The sequence below is a fragment of the Marmota flaviventris genome, chromosome 7 (assembly GCF_047511675.1).
Source record: "Marmota flaviventris isolate mMarFla1 chromosome 7, mMarFla1.hap1, whole genome shotgun sequence".
Lineage (NCBI taxonomy): Eukaryota > Metazoa > Chordata > Mammalia > Rodentia > Sciuridae > Marmota > Marmota flaviventris.
The window spans coordinates 32,352,106-32,363,682 of NC_092504.1; the positions used below are offsets into that span (position 1 = coordinate 32,352,106).

Genomic DNA, 11,577 nt, shown 5'->3' on the forward strand with positions numbered 1-11,577 from the left:
GCACTGGATGCCTTTCAGCAGCAGGCTGACTGGATCTGACCTCTGTTCTGAGAGTCACTCTAAATACTAGGCCAAGAACAGAGTATACAGGGTGATGGGTGAGGCCAAAGCATGGACAGAGAAGCAGACTCTGCAGTCCCACGGACTCTCTTTAGCCAATGGGCAAAGAGCAAGACCCTTCACCATTACCAGGATGTGGGGAACACAGCTGTCACCATTTAGTTTCAGGATCTGTATCCTGTGACAGCTCCCACTGAGGAAGTGACTCCCAGCTTCCATTCTGGGCTCACGAGTACCACTGGAGCTGGCGATTTCTGTTTATTCACTGGCAAATCTCCACATGCCTTGAGGTGGATCCTGAAACCCACAGTGTGGGGCAAAAAGCAAGACAGGTCCCTGGGCCAAACCCTCGGGTGTACCGAGTGGGAGGAGCTGACTGGTGATTGGATTCCCTTTGCTCTGCAACAGGATTTCACTGGAGGCGATTCTCTACTTCTCCACTCACCTGTCCTCCTTCTCACCTCTTTTCCCCAAGGAAGAGCTACACCACAGTCTACCAGAAAAAACCACACTGCCGGGGCTCCCCGCCTGGATACCCGGCGGAGAGAGTCCTTCCTCTAGGGATCTCTTGGTCACTCTGCTTAATTTTGAGGAAAGATGCTTCTTTCTTCCAAGAATTATCTAGTAAGTGCCTTCTAATCATGAGAACACGCACTGTTTTCTCCTTTCCTTCATTATCCATTGGCAAGGGGGACCCGTTTGGAGCTGGGAATGTGGCTCAGTGGTAGGGGGCCTGCCTAGCATCCATGAGGCCCTTGGTTTGATCCCCAGCACCACCAAAAAGGGAGAAAAGGAAAAAAAAAAAACACTCAGCAAGCAGCACGACCTTTTCAAACGATACACGAAACGGCAGAAAAAGAGGTATAAACTTGTTTTTTGGTATCAGGGATTGAACCCCAGGGTGCTTAACCACTGAACCACTTTGCCAGACCCCCTCCCTTTTTTTTTTCTTTTCTTTCTTTTAACTGTAAATGGACATAATACCTTTATTTTATTTATTTATTTTATGTGGTGCTGAGGATCAAACCCAGTGCTAGGCAAGCGCTCTACTTCCTAGCTACAGGCCCAGCCTTTTTTTTTTTTTTGAGACAGGGTCTAACTAAGACCTCACTAAGTTGCTGAGGCTGGTTTTGAACTTTTGATCCTCCTGCCTCAGGCTCCCAAACCATTGGGATTACAGGCCGGCTGTGGGTCACTGCGCCAACAGAGATATAAACTTTTAACAATAGGTGATAGGCACCTGAGTACTTGGCAGTTCCTCCTGCCACCCGTCCTGCTCTGTCCCTACCCCACCCTGCCAATCCATGTTTCCAGAGGCTTGGCTGAGAACAGGGCTTCTGCTCTGACTCATTCCTGCCAGTTTACTGCAGCACTATAGTACTTCTTCCATCCAACAAGTTTTGGTAAAACCCTTGTGGAAGAAATAGGACACCATCTAAACAAATATGATGTATAATACATATCCACAGAATGCAAAAAAAAGAGCATTATTTTAAATGTCAATATATTTGGATGAAGAACATCTTATTTTTAGTTATTGAACACTCATGATAGACCAACTGCATTAAAGGATGCAAATATTATTCAGGCACAAATCCCACCTCCAAGGCACTTCATATCTGTTGTCTAGGAAAAACAGTATATGTATAAAAGTAAGTGGTGACATAAAATGCCATGGGGAACAGACACATTAGGCATATGGCAGTTCTGACAAAGCTCCATACTGTATATTACTGTATGTAATGATTATGACTAGGAAATACCAATCAATGAAAGTCCATAGGAACTACTTAAGTTTGATGTATTACTTTTGGGGGGGTGAGGGGTACCAGGGATTGAACTCAGGGGCACTTGAGCCACATCCCAGCCCTATTTTGTATTTTATTTAGAGACACGGGGTCTCACTGAGTTGCTTAGCACCTCGCTTTGCTGAGGCTGGCTTTGAACTAGCGATCCTCCGCCTCAGCCTCCAGAGCCCCTGGGATTATAGGCATGCGCCACGGCGCCTGACTGATGTATTCCATTTTTATTTTTATTCACTGAAAATTTCACCTTTCCATTAGCCATCCCAGAATCCACACTCCATTTTCAGCAGGACACTGACAGTCTCCACCTTGGTGATTCTAAATAACTTAGTATGCTATAAGAACCAAAACAACTGCAAAATAGGGTCTGCCAACAGTGGCAATGGCCATTTGGTCAAAGCCAAGGAATGATATTAGGAAGAGAATCCTGGATTCCAACCAGCAGAAAAGGCCACACAAGGAAATTATTTCAGGCTGGAGTTGGGGCTCAGTGGTACAGCACTTGACTAGCATGTGTGAGGCCCTGGGTTCGATCCTCAGCACCACATATAAATAAAATAAAGGTCCATTGACAACTAAAAGAATATTTAAAAAAAAAAAAAAAAGAAAGAAAGGGGCTGGGGTTGTGGCTCAGTGGTAGAGCGCTCGCCTAGCACATGCGAGGCCCTGGGTTCGATCCTCAGCACCACATAAAAATAAACAAAATAAAGGTATTATGTACAACTAAAAAATAAATATTAAAAAAAAAGAAAAAGAAAATTATTTTATGGAGTAGGGGAGTGAGATAACATTCAAACACCAAAATGCTTTCAAATGTGATGCATATCATATTGATTACTTACCATATCATTCAGATTATACATCAGCCACTGTCTGTTTAAACTTATTTTTTTCTTTTTTCTTTTTTTTGGCAGTGCTAAGAATAGACCCCAGGGCCTAATCTATACTAAGCATGCCCTCTACCACAGAGCTACATCCCCAGCTCTGTTCTAAATTTTTCATTTTCAGTACTGGGAATTGAACCCAGGGATGCTTTACCACTGAGCTACATCCCCAGCCCTTTTTATTTACTTTTTTATTTTGAGACAGGGTCTTGCTAAATTGCCCATGCTGGCCCTCAAACTTGCAATCCTCCTACCTCAGCTCCCAAGAGGCTGGGATTACAGGCATGTGCCACCCTGCCCAGCTCTCCATTCAAAACTCTTTACATACAAGTGGTTAATCCTCATAACAACCCTGTGAGGTAGGCATTTTACAACTGGGGAAACTGAGTCACTGGGTGATTTTTTTTTTTTTTAGGTTACCAACTTAAAATCACATGAAACAAGGGATAGAGCCAAGATCAAAATCAAGGTGGTTTATGCCCTTTACTACTTGGCTATGGAGTTTGAATTCTGTGTGAATAGTCATCCTGTCCCCCAAATTGTCATTTTTATTCTGGCTAAATCCCTTTTCTTTCTCTCCACATGTGACCAAACTCTACTGATTACCCTGAGAACAAACCAGCCCACAGGGCTGAGCTCTCTGCATTAGCACCCTGCAGCTTTGGGCTTTTATAATCTGACTAAACTCCAAGGTAAATCCACAACCAGCACATTCTCCCCAATAGAAAGATCCTCTGCATGAAGAAATATATCATGGATATTAATATATCATGGATATTAGCTGATAGAATATAAAACAAAAACAAAAACATCAGGTATTGAATCTTCTGTTAATAATAACCTGCAGCGCCCCGTTGAGTTTTCTGTGTCACTGAACCCTCTCCATTGTAGTTACACAAAGGCAACTTTGTCTTGAGAAGGCGACTGAGGATGGGCCTAATCTTGGCAAGGGCTTGGTATACCAGGAACCGTGTCATTATTTTTTAAAATAAATGACAACCAACAAAAAGAAATATTATTTAAGCTATCTTCTCAAAAAAAAATCACAGTGCTATTATCACAGACATCAGATCCCCACTTTTAGAAAAATGAATGTTTTACCTGAGCTTGAAAAGTCCAAACAGACGTTTCTCAGAATAGGGATCACCTGAAAAAAAGAACTTCTCCATTTCATTAAATACTTTAGTACTATGTTATTTTTCTTTTGGCACATAAAATGCTTTGTAAAAATGACTGAGTCACAAGTTTCAGGCCAGCCTCAGCAATATAGGAAGACCCAGTCAGGAAACAGAATTTGGAAAGGGCTGAGGTAGCTTCGTGGTAGAGCACTTCTGGGTTCAGTCCCTGGCCCTTCAGGGGTGGGAGTGGGGATTAATTTAAAAGAGAGAGAGAGAGCGCCAGATCATAGTGCCCTGATATCTTTTTGACTTCTGTCTGTGTGAGTGGAACCCAGGGCATCATACATGCTAAACACGAACTCTGAACTACTCATCCCCAGCCCTAAGGTAGAAACTTTTTCATTATAATTTTTAAGGTGGACATTTCCTGGGTCAGGTACCAGCATCCTGCCCCTGTCAGCTGCACAATGTCCAGCATTGGCTGTACACCATGCACTGCCCATTGAGATATATAGCTGACTCTTGCTCACCCATGTGAGGGTTACCCATCCCTCCTAGAAACAGGTTCCTTCCACCCAGCCTCAAGGAACATGAGCAAAATTGACCAAGAGGGGCTGGGGTTGTGGCTCAGTGGTGGAGCTCTCACCTAGCATGTGTGAGGCACTGGGTTTGGTCTACAGCACCACAAAAAAATAAAATTATTGTGTCCACCTACAACTAAAAAAAAAAAATTTATATTTTTTTCAAAACTTGACCAAGAGGGCTGGACTTCTGGCTCAGTGGTGCTTACCTAGCATGTGTGAGGCACTGGGTTCGATCCTCAGCACCACATAAAAATAAATAAAATAAAGATATTGTGTTCATCTACAACTAAAATATATATATATATTAAAAAAAAAAAATACCAAGAAGCCAAGCTCAGTGATACATGCCTGTAATCCCACCAGCTTGGGAGGCTGAGACAGGAGGATCGTGATTCAAAGCCAGCCTCAGCAATGGCGAAGTGCTAAGCAACTCAGCGAGACCTTGTCTCTGAATAAAATACAAAATAGGGCTGGGGATATGGCTCAGGGGTCGAGTGCCCCTGAGTTCAACCCCCAGTACTCCCCCCCAAAAAATAAAATTGACCAAGAGCCCTGGTAAAGCACAGTTAGGAAGCTACAGTTTTAAGGGACCCCCTTTCATTCAAGACACACTTATGGGGGTATCACATTCATAAGAACCACAAACATTCAGTTATCTCCAAAGAAAAATGTCTTGATTGGGGGAAACTGGATATTGTTTTCTTCATTAATGTGACTGACTATAATTTCTAAGTAAAATACACGTTTTCAGAACCAAAAATCCACGGAAACAAGAGGGTTAATATTTTGCCAAAACACAACAGGTTTTCAGGAGTAGGCTACCACTTTGTCTTCTGATGCCATCTCTCCCAGGTGGCCTTCAGAAAGGTAGAGATTGTACTTTTGGTTTCTAAAATGACCCTAAAACCTCCAGTGGGGTACTAAAAGACCTGCTAGAGCTGGGCACGGTGGCCTATAATCCCAGTGGTTCAGGAGGCTGAGATAGGAGGGTCACGCGTTCAAAGCCAGCTTCAGCAATGGTGCGGGGCTAAGCAATTCAGTGAGACCCTGTCTCTAAATAAAATAGGGCTGGGATATGGCTCAGTTGTCAAGAGCCCCTGAGTTCAGTCCTGGGTACTCCCCGCCAAAAAAAGACCTTCTGGAGTCCAGTGCTTCTACTATACCATCAGGTTACTTTGGGGTTTTTGGTATTTTATAAACATAAACTTATATACCTCTGAACACACCAACAAATCATTTTTACATAAACTGAGTTCCTATGATAAACAAACACTGAAGAGTCACACCAACAATAAAAATTCATATTCTATATAAAAGTTGTATAAACATAAGTGTAATTTGGGGTGCTGTCCTGAAACCAGCGGAAAATGGAAGGAAGGCAGGCGGTGGGAGTAAGACAAAGGGCTTGTGCCTTTTGCAATCAGCTTAGTTTTGGCTGTACCAAGAGATGGTATCTTGAATTCAATCAAATCAGCATCTCCTGTGGCCCACTAGAAACCTTCCAGTTACAGAGGTGGGAAGAAGCCTCAAATTCCCACAGTCGCCAGTTCACCTGCAAGAGTTTAAGGACGTGGATAATTTCCCTGTGAACTTTCTATTGAATTTCTCACTAGTAGCACATGCTGAACGCACCGGTTTCTTGGCCACCTGTTCCTCTAGACTTCTCTTCCTTTCTACTTTAACTGGAAAATTTCTCCCCTAAACTATTTTCAGAGCAAAAAGAGATTCTTAAAAGCAGGGTGTGAGGGGGTGTTAAATGACTCCAGGGGGAAGATATCTCCTACCCCCACCTAACCTCCTCTCCCCATATAGATGCTGACCAAACAGAAAGAAAAGCAACTGTGAGAAATATCAAATCAAAATCAAGCTGTGACCAACTGAGACCATCTCAGGAGTGCTTTACCAGGTGATTCTGGATGGCACATACAAAGTGGCCGCATGCCACCACCACCCCCACGTCTCCAGCATGAGATGTTTCCAACAACTAGAGGTGGCAACAAGATGATTACTTATTATCATTTTTACACCAGTTACCTGGAGGGTCCTGAGGCCGCACCTCTCTTGTACCCCAAGTCATCCCTGCATTGCCATTTATGGAAAATCTTCACCAGGTGGTTCTCTGAAGCAATGACTGAGCAGGTGGCTGTTCTGACTAACATGCAACTCTGATGGTATTAAACCAGAAAATCAACGTCATCCTAAGACAGAGAGTGCTCCCAAGAGGAAAAACATATCTCTTCATCAGGCCAGGAGTTGGAAGGTTCCAACATAACTTTTAACTTGGACTCATTCTGACAAGCACTTTAAGGTGCATTAAATGTCTTCATTGTAACTTTATGTAAATTGGTTATGCAAATTCTGCGTTCTAGCAAAACATCTCCTTTTCCTAAATCTTACGATTCCCAAATTTAAGCCCTCTTCACAGTAGGAAATTTTTTTGTTTTGGTTTGCTTTTTGTTTTTTCCAAGATTATGTATTCTTTGGGATACCAAAATCCCTGAGCCTGGATCCAGATCCAGTTTTAAGGAAATCTCTCTCCCACACCAGCACCCTGTACTCACTTCCTTAGCCTTTCCTAAAAAAAAACAGGGAGAGGACTTGAGATGTGCAAGTGGAAACACACAAAACATTTGGGCCTAGGGTGGGCACACCTGTAATCCCAGCTACACAAGAGGTTGTAGCAAGCCGATGTCAAATTCAAGGCCAATCTGGTCAAAGACCCTGTCTCAAAGTAAGAAATTTTATAAAAAGCTGGGGGTATAGCTCAGTGGTAATGTGCTTGCCTAGCATGTGCAGGCCCTAGGTTCAATCTTCAGAAGGACAGAGGGGGCTCAATTATTTGGGATATGATTTACTTATTTTTTCCCCTCCAACTAAATCCTTTTAGCTTTCCTTGAAGAAATGACTGGAAAAAACACCATTCTGGAAAATCAAGGCTGAAAACAGCATTCTGTGTGTTGCATAACAAAACAGACCCTTTACAGAGGTGTGAAGTCCCATGCATACAGGTTCCATAACTGCAAAATGGGATAGGACTTATTTTAGTTTGGGGCTCAGGAATAGAATTTGAGAACTGAGGGTGTGGCTCAAGGATAGAACCCTTATCTAACATGCATAAGGTCCCGAGTTCCATCCCCAGCACTATAAAAAAGAAAAAACAAAAAGTAGAATTTATAAAGCATATTCAATCGTCTTGTAAGAAAACTATTTCATCTACATTAATCTTTTTTTAATATTTTAAATTATTTTTTAATTGTAGATGGACACAATACCTTTATTTTATTTATTTTTATGTGATGCTGAGAATCGAACCCAGTGCCTCACAGGTGCTAGGCAAGCACTCTACCACTGAGCCAAAACCCCATTTTTTAATCATTGATTACTAGTAACCCAAAGATTATAGTTTAATATGAATGTTCTTATCATGTGAGGGAAAACACTGAATGTCTTAAACACTAGGTGCTCAGAACATGTGTCCAGAAACATGCAGCTTCCTTGTTTTCCACCTTATTTCATCTTCAGGATCACTAACTGTTTTAGGTGTAATCCCTTCAAAATTTAATCTAGAGCATTTCAGTGAGGAATCAAAAATAAATATATTCAGAAGGCAAGAGAATTAATAAGCCATCATCAATTTGAGGCCAGCCTGGGCAACATAGTGAGACTCACCACTCAAAAATCAGTAAATAGATAGATAAGTAAATAATGCAATATTAAGAAGTAAATATTTTAACTACTGAAACTATAGACACTGCTTAAAATGTTGATATTGAATTCTCAATCCTATAAACTTCCGAAAAGGCAACAATCAAGAAGATAATAAAACATCAGATTTTGATTCATATTCAAAATATGTTCAAAAATACTCTTGATCTGATTCATTTAAGTGGGGGGAGGGGTGTGGCTCAGTGACCCAGCAAGTGCCAGGCACCCATAAGACCTTGGGTTCCATTCCCCAGCAACCCTCCAGCACCACCTGGGATGGGCCTGGGAGGTAGAATTTGGAAAACAAAAACAATTATTTTGTAAGAAAAGTGAAGGACTGCAGAGTTAAGCTAGAGACTTTGTTACTGTCACTTAACTTCTTCATTCCATAAATACTGACTGTCAGTCATGCAGCTAGAAACTTGTGAAGTTTCCGATTCCCTGTTCTCCCCAGGTATGGCCTCAAATGAAGTCAAAGAGGCCTACGGCTTGTATATAATCAGAACAAGGTGAAGGGTTAGATGGACACAAAAATACACAAAAACTCAAATTACCTTCTCCTTTCCCTTCCTCCTCCCACTTTCTTTTCCCATTGAGTTGGTTTTCTTCTCTCTGATTATCAACTTAACATTATTCTTTAAATTGAGAGCAGCACAAACTTCCACAAAGTGCTCAGTCCCTTGGTTGGGTACTTTGGTTTGTCTAGTGATTGTTCACCACACCACTGACAACCTTTCACCTTTTAGAATCAGCACCTGCAGTTCTTGTTCTAATCGCCAACCTTTTGTGCTCAAAACTGCGACAACCCCTTCTGTTGTATTGCCAACGCTCTGCTTTCCCTCCCCTTAAAAATCTGTGTGACTTCACCTTAAAGCTTAAATAAAATCTTCAACTGTATTCCTGCTGAAGAAAATGGAAGACACTACCAGGGAGGGAAAAATTACTTTTAGTGCAAATCAGGAATGGCCTGACTGGGTACCTTGAGAGGATGGTTATTTTTCTATGACTTTGATAAGCCTCAAAATAGAAGCCACGTCCCTAAAGGCCTTGGGACAGTACCTCCAGAAACTTTTATCTAATTTTAAAATGAGTCATTTATTTGGAAAATTCCACTTCCACTTATTTTAACTGATTTCTTAATTATCCGGTGACTGTTAGCTGTCACCATCCGCAGGCCCTACCCGTTTCTACAGATTGAATTTTTAACTTTGAAAAAACAACCCAGCCTCCCCTGTGGGTTCCCAGCAGAGGCGAGGGAATCCAGGAAGACCCCCTTCCGCCTTGGTTAACACCTAAATGGGATGCCTCAAGTCATGAATGCTTCTGCAATCTCACTGTAACAATCGGACTCTAAAGTCACCTGTGCCTCTGGGCAGCCCAATCATGTGTTTTCAAGGGTGGAAAAAAAAAATCTGTTTCTTTTATGGAAAAAGACTCTTTGCTACAGGAAACGTGAAGGGGCTGTCGGTTCGATGATCTGCTTTTCCAAAAGCTGACGCTTTACAAATCTTTTTATAAACCCTTTACTTCCCACTAAACATACCAGAACCAGAAGGAAGACGGTGGAAGGAGCGAGATAAGGCAAAACGAGCGAAGAAAAAGGGGGGGAAGTTACTACTTCAAAACTGGGATCCAGATGAAAGATTCAGGGACAGTAGTGACAAGGATCACCAAAAGCCACCTTACCTTTGGTAAGCATCTGGAGTCGCCCACTTCAGAAATTACCACCAGTCCCCGCTCAGTAGCAATTGACACAGCTAGGAAGTAACCTACAACATCTTCGCCGCCGCCCTCTTTTTAATGTAAAACCAAAATAAGGAGTGTCCAGCTACTCCCACCTCGCCGCTTAAAGCCACAGATCGTTTTAGGCTTAACTCCGGGGCTCTGGGAATTGCAGTGGGTCAGAATCTCTCAACTTTGGAGACGGGCGCAGAGAAGGAACTCCTCACCAGGACAACTCCCCCCAAACCCGGCTTCCCACTGTCCCGGGCTGCGCATTCCAATAACCCCAAGGCAGCTGTGGGGTTCAATTCCCCGCGGCAGCGACACCGGCAGAGCGCGGCGATGGCCCCAGCCCAGCGGCGCCGCGTCCGCACCCCGCGGAGACCAGCGGCCCGGCTGCCCGGCTGCGTCCGTCCGGCGCGGCGCGCGGGGAGCGCTCAGGGTCTGGTCTCCGGGCTCTTCCCGGTTCCCTCCCTCCCGCCTCCCGCTGCCCTCCCCCAGCCGAGGCCATTCGCCTCACAGTAGCAAGGTTGTCTCTGTCTACTCCCTTCCCTTAAACTCACCAAACCAGATTTTTACTCCCAACACCGGCAACTTCCCGTAAATCTGCACTGAAATTTTATCCTGCTCGCTGAGCCTCCGCTGGCTGAAGGCCAGTGCAACATTCCTGTTGTTTTAGGAGCGCAGATACCTTAGCTGAAGGTTAAAAAAGAAAAAAGAAAAAAATCGGCCTTGATGGAGAGATTTGGGGACTTCACCCGCTGGACTCCTCCCCTCGCTCAAACAGTCCCATGCATCGCAAACCTGCAGAAAGGGCCCCAGAAAGTAGCACCTGCTCCACCTGGGGACATGTGTGCGGCTCAGGCGTCCGGCCCCCTCTGGGTGGCTCAGAGAAACCTAGCCAAGAACTAAGTTGGAGGACCGGGCGCAGAATCCCGCTGCGGATCGCAGGCCGGGCCGTCCCACCCTCCCCCGGCCTCTCACTGGGAAAGAGGTCGTAGGAGCAGGTAGGCTCGCGGCGAGCCCCGAGGCGGGCCTGAGGCACCAGGGCCCTCCGCCCGCGTCCTCACCTGCGGCACAGCCTGGCTCGGACCCGCGTAGGAAGGCACGTCACGCGGACCGAGTCCTGACCTCGGCCGGGGCCTTCACAGCAGGGCCTGGGGCCTGGGCGCCGCTCGTTCAAAGTGGCTCATTTTAATGCGCCCTGACCTGGTGTTACAGCTGGTTTCTAGAAAGGGAACAAAAACAGTGCATTTAGAAACTGCAGCCCAGGGCCTGTCTGAACCTTGCCTGATCTCGGCGGAGTTGGCTCCAACGGCGACCCCTTCCCCACTCCCACCGAACGCACCCACCCAGCGCCTGCAACCCGTGCCCCACCCCCCACGTTACCTGTTTATACAAGAGTGAAGGAGCCTCCCGCATTTCAAAAGAGCCCTAAGCCTGTTTGGAGGCGCTGAATCCGCCAACAGGAATCGAATTCTGTGACTAAACAAACTAGAAGAGGAAGCGGGCACCACCAGGAACCTAAAACCGAGTTGTGATTTCGGGTTGCAAAGTCATTCAACGGAGCGGGGCGGGAGGGATATTGTCTCTCCTTGGGCTACTTTAGTGGAGAAATGCTCCAAAAATACTTTTTGCTGGCTAAATGGGTAAACATATAAAGAGCTTGGAAGAGTAAGGGTACCTGGCACATGGTGAT

The 11,577-nt window shown here is 44.6% G+C and overlaps 1 protein-coding gene across 7 annotated transcripts in view; it reads right to left on the reverse strand.

Moving 5' to 3' along the window:
* Rbm47 (RNA binding motif protein 47) overlaps window positions 1-11,340 on the reverse strand; it is a 161,136-nt gene extending 149,796 nt beyond the window's left edge. The window contains exons 1-3 of one of the 7 annotated variants that reach the window (XM_034635967.2): window positions 11,268-11,340; window positions 10,949-11,106; window positions 10,442-10,574 (exon numbers count right to left, since the gene is read on the reverse strand). The gene's annotated coding sequence lies outside the window, so the exon portion shown is untranslated. Of the gene's footprint in view, window positions 1-9,842; window positions 10,114-10,441; window positions 10,575-10,710; window positions 10,818-10,948; window positions 11,107-11,267 lie in introns of those variants that run through there. The other 6 variants (XM_071614243.1, XM_071614241.1, XM_071614236.1 and 3 more) reach the window with 6 other exon arrangements.
* Between the last annotated feature and the right edge of the window lie 237 nt (window positions 11,341-11,577).